The sequence below is a fragment of the Choloepus didactylus genome, chromosome 7 (genome assembly GCF_015220235.1).
Source record: "Choloepus didactylus isolate mChoDid1 chromosome 7, mChoDid1.pri, whole genome shotgun sequence".
In the NCBI taxonomy this organism is placed as follows: domain Eukaryota; kingdom Metazoa; phylum Chordata; class Mammalia; order Pilosa; family Megalonychidae; genus Choloepus; species Choloepus didactylus.
In genome coordinates, this window is record NC_051313.1 from 46,770,759 (window position 1) to 46,775,760 (window position 5,002).

Below are 5,002 nucleotides of genomic sequence, written 5' to 3' on the forward strand. Positions count from 1 at the left end.
TACGGCCACAGGGTGTAATGCGGGTTGTTGTTTTAGACAGGAGGGCAAAGAAAAGTCTCTCTGGAGAGAAATGAGGGAGAAATCCATAGGAATATTTGATGCAAAAGCAGTTCAGGCAGAGAGAGCAGCAAGGGCCAGGTCTTGAAGGTTGTTGGGGAGGAAGTGCTTGGCCTCTTCCAGCAATTGTAAGGGGTGAGTGGTAGGGGGTGACACCAGAGGGTAAGGCAAGGGACAAATAATGTAGGAGCTGTAGACCATGGAAGAGACTGCATTTTATTTTAAGTGTAATGGGAATGTTGGAGGGCTTTGAGCAAACCCTGATGAGGTTTATGTTCTGAACTGACAACCCTGTCTACTCTGAGAACAGAGCACAGAGTGGAAACAGGGCGACAAATTAAGAGGCCATTGCTGTAGTCCAGGCCCTTGATGAGAACGGGAGCAGTGGAGGAAGTGGGGTGGGGATAAGTGCCAGAGACAAATTGGGGATCCCATGGTAAAGAGTCTTTTTAATAATGCTTCAAAATAGAGTTTATTCTGTAATATATTACTCCAGGCCGTGGGGAGCCAACTGGCCCAAGAGAAGAGGAAGTCAAACTGCTGCTGGCCGTTTACCATCAGTATATTCACACAACATTCATCCCTATAACCTGAGGAGTCCCACCTGGGGATGTGGCTACTGTGTGGCTGATGACTGGTGCATACATCCTTGCCCTGACCAAAAGAAAGCTGATGTAGCTTTCTATTTTCTCAGTTGCTACATAGGTCAGAGGTAAACTCAGTGTTCAGTTGCAGCAAATGCATAGTAACATCTTTTCTCATGGTCTTTTTCTCACTGTAGAGCTGTTTTATTTTAACAGTCTGCTCAAGTCTCCTCAGAAGTAGATGGATCAAAAACATAAAAAGAACAACAGACTTGCAATGGTCATTTTTTTTTTTTTTTTTTTTTGGTAAGACATACTATTATTATTTCAAGGATGAAAATAAGAAAACAATTTTTAAAAGGCAAATATACTGATGAAACCATTTAGTCAATTTTTTTTCCCAAGGACTTATTTTAGCTAATACAATTAATCAAAATGGATGGAATTATATAGTTTAACTTAAAAAAAAGTTTAAAGAAAAATACCACACTTTTTATTAATTCCTGATAATATTTCTAGTTAGAAATTTTAGAGACAAGAGTAGATGGCAATTAGTAAAAATAATTCAGAAAGATCTCAGATAATGGGTTGGAGAAGAGTGATAACAAGCATAGAGGTCTTCAAAGGCTCTCTCAGTAATATAGAGAACAAATTTTTATTGTTTTAAGCCACCAAGTTGGTGGTAATTTGTTATGGCAGCCCTAGGAAACTAACATGGCCCCTAAAACAACTTTATCTCAATGCAGAAATCTAGGAAAACACAAAATAGTATGGAGAAACATCTCTGTTTAGCTAATAACTAACTCTTGGTACCAACATACTGTCTTGCCATTTCTTTAACCAAAGTTCTCTTTCGTTTAGTACATTATCTGCCTCCCGGTTTCTTGTAGGTGTTAATTTTGGCAAATGTTTTGCTACAACATAGTACCGGGACGAGAGTTTAAAAGCTGGTGGGAGAGTCCAGAGGCTCTTCAGGGGAGCGCCGAGTGGTCGACCGCCCTTGCTCTCGGCACCAGCGCTCCTTTCGCTGGTGGCTCCACCCGCCCTTGGAGGCCAATATTCCAATATGGAGCTTGTCTTGATGCCTGTTGGAACCCCTGCTTCCCACTGGGAATTTGAAGTACTGTCTTTTGATTCGGCACCAGCCTTTGGACGACCGTTTTCATTATCCTTGGAGCAAAGCTCGTTTAAAAGCCTATGCTGATGGAGGTGCCATCTGCTTATATCATATCACTGAAGGAGAGCGGGAAAGCATCTGCCTGAATTCATCAATGGAGATTTTGATTCTATTAGGCCTGAAGTCAGAGGGTACAACAATATTAAGGGTTGTGGGCTGATTTCAACTCCTGATCAAGACCACACTGACTTTACCAAGTGCCTCCACAGGCTCTGAAAGAAGATAGAAGAAAAAGCCCTACAGGTTGATATGATTGTGACACTCAGAGGACTTGGTGGAAATTTTGACCAGATTATGGCATCTGTGAGCACCTGTTTTAGGTGACTGATATCACTCCTTTGCCACTTATAATAAATCAAGAGAAATCACTCATCTACCTGCTCCAACCAGGAAAGCACAAGTTGCATGTAAACACTGGAATGGAAGGTGATTGGTGTGGCCTTATACCTGTTGGACAGCCTTGCAATCAGGTTACCACAACAGGCCAAAAGTGGAACCTCAACAATCAAGTGCTTGGTTTTGGAATACTGGTCAGTACTTCTAATACCTACAATGGATCTGGGGTAGTGACTGGAAACTGATCAGCCACTCCTCTGGACCATGGCCATAAAAGACTAACCTATCAACTGGCATCCACAGGTGTGCCTCTACCTTATCTCATTGCCAATGATTTATTGCTCAATAAGAACAGTTCACCTGGACTTGCTGGAATCTACACTTCCCCAGGAAGTCTACCAGTTCAGATAATCCAGGCAACATTATAAATGACTGATCTGAATTTTACAGTGAAAGGCAAAATCATTAATTTTTAGGAAAGTAAATAAGCTCTATTGTTTTCAGTTGGAAAGTAACATGAATCATTCCATTATAAAATTCAGTACTGAGTATTCTTTATTGTGTTATTAATCATTTTTTTTTAATCTTAGAAAATTGTTTTTAATTTTGAAGCTGATAAAACTTGGAGTCTAACACACCGCTTGCCCTTGCTGGCTGTCCTTAAATGCTTCAACAACAAGGGCTACTTCAGAATGTTTTTTAATATTATATTTTTCCATATAATCTATATGTCCTTTTCCTGGAAAAAAGAAATTCCTTCCTGATTGGGATATTAAAACTACACTATTAAGGATCTAAGATGGCAGCATAGAAAGGAGTGGAAGCTAGTTAGTCTCCCTGGAACAACTAATAAAAAAACCAGGAACAACCAGTAAATAATCTGGAATAATTGTGGGGGGACAAACCTGACCATCCACTCACCATACACCAACCTGAATTGGGAGGAATGCCCAAGATCACAGCATAAAAACTGTAAGTAAAAACTGTGGATCCAAGCCAAGAGACCCCTGCCCCCACAGCCCAAGCTGCAAAGCCTCATGGTGCTAAAGAGAAACTCTCTCCCAGCAAGGAATATAGCTCAGCTGAGCTCCAACTGGGGTTTTAATTAGCAAGTGTGGACTGGCTCACTACAAGCTATGAATCCAAAACAAGCAGACAGAGCCTTTGGGTGACGACTGAACTTGGAGAGCCGGACTAGCTCTGAAGGGAACTTTCAGTCCCTGTTTTGGCTCAGTGGAGAAAGCCTCAGCCATTTTCAGTTCCCAGTGCTCTGACCCAGACAAGGGTGGAGATAGCACAGGCAGAAAGAGACCATTGAAATGCTAATGACCTCTCCCTAGGAGTCTATCTTCTCTAAGAGGAAAGGAGTGGGGCCCAGCTCTACTACCCACCTTCCATTCAGAACCAGACTCTAGAGCCTGGGGGAAAACAGACACAGGCTACACCTCCTTACACCAGTCTGGTGTTACAGGCTGACAGGTGCCACCTGCTGGGCAGAAAAGCACAGTGACCTGAGGCATCACAGGATGTACTAATTTTCTAAGACACACCCTGATACTGAATAATTCTTCCTTCTGGGACCTGAGCCCGTGCTGGTCTGGGAAAACCTGATTGGGGTAACCATGCCTAGACAACAGAAAACTACAACCTGCAAAAAGAAAAATGAAGTTATGACCCAGTCAAAGGAACAAACTTACACTTCAACTGAGATACAGGAATTGAAACAACTAATAATAAGTCATTTCAAAAAGTTTAGGGAAGATATGATGAAAGAGCTGAACCGTATAATGGAAACACTGGGCATACATAAGGTTGAAATTGAAAGTTCAAAAAACCACTGGCAGAATCTATGGAAATGAAAGGCACAACACAAGAGATGAAAGACATAATGGAAACATACAACAGCAGATCTCAAGAGGCAGAAGAAAACACTCAGGAACTGGAGAACAAGGCACCTGAAAGCCTACACACAAAAGAACAGCTACAGAAAAGTATGGAAAAATATGAGCAACATCTCTGGGAACTTAAGGACAAAACAAAAAGCAAGAATTTATGTATCATTGGTGTCCCAGAAGGAGAAGAGAAGGGAAAAGGGGCAGAAGCAATAATAGAGGAAATAATCAATGAAAACTTCCCATCTCTTATGAAAGACATAAAATTATGGATCCAAGAAGTGCAGCATACCCCAAACAGAACAGATCTGAATAGGCCTATGCCAAGACCTATCAAACATCAAAGATAAAGACAGAATCCTGAAAGCAGCAAGAGAAAAGTGATCCATCACATACAAAGAAAGCTTGATAAGACTATGTGCAGATTTCTCAATAGAAACCATAGAGGCAAGAAGGAAATGGGGTGATATATTTAAGATAGTGAAAGAGTAAAACCACCAACCAAGAATCCTATATCCAGCAAAACTATCCCTCACATACGAGGGAGAGCGTAAAATATTCTCTGACAGACAATGACAGAATTTATGAACAAGATATCTGCTCTGTAGGAAACACTAAAGGAAGTGCTGCAGACAGAAAGGAAAAGACAGGAGTGAGAGGTTTGGAAAACAATTTTGGGAGATAGTAGCACAGCAATGTAAGTACACTGAACAAAGACGACTGTGAATATGGTTGAAAGAGGAAGGCTGGGACCATGTGGGACACCAGAACAAAAGACAAATGATTAAGACTGGGACTGTGTAACTCAGGGAAACCTAGGGTGCTCAATAATTATAATAAAAGGTACAAATATGTTTTTACATGAGTAGAACAAATGAATGTCAACATTGCAAGGTGTTAAAAATAGGGTGTGATTAGGGGGAAAATATAATCAATGCAAACTAGAGACTATAATT

General features: G+C 41.0%; 1 pseudogene; it reads left to right on the plus strand.

Moving 5' to 3' along the window:
• The first annotated feature begins 1,707 nt into the window (after positions 1-1,707).
• Positions 1,708-2,436, plus strand: LOC119539844 (annotated as a pseudogene).
• Positions 2,437-5,002: the final 2,566 nt, after the last annotated feature.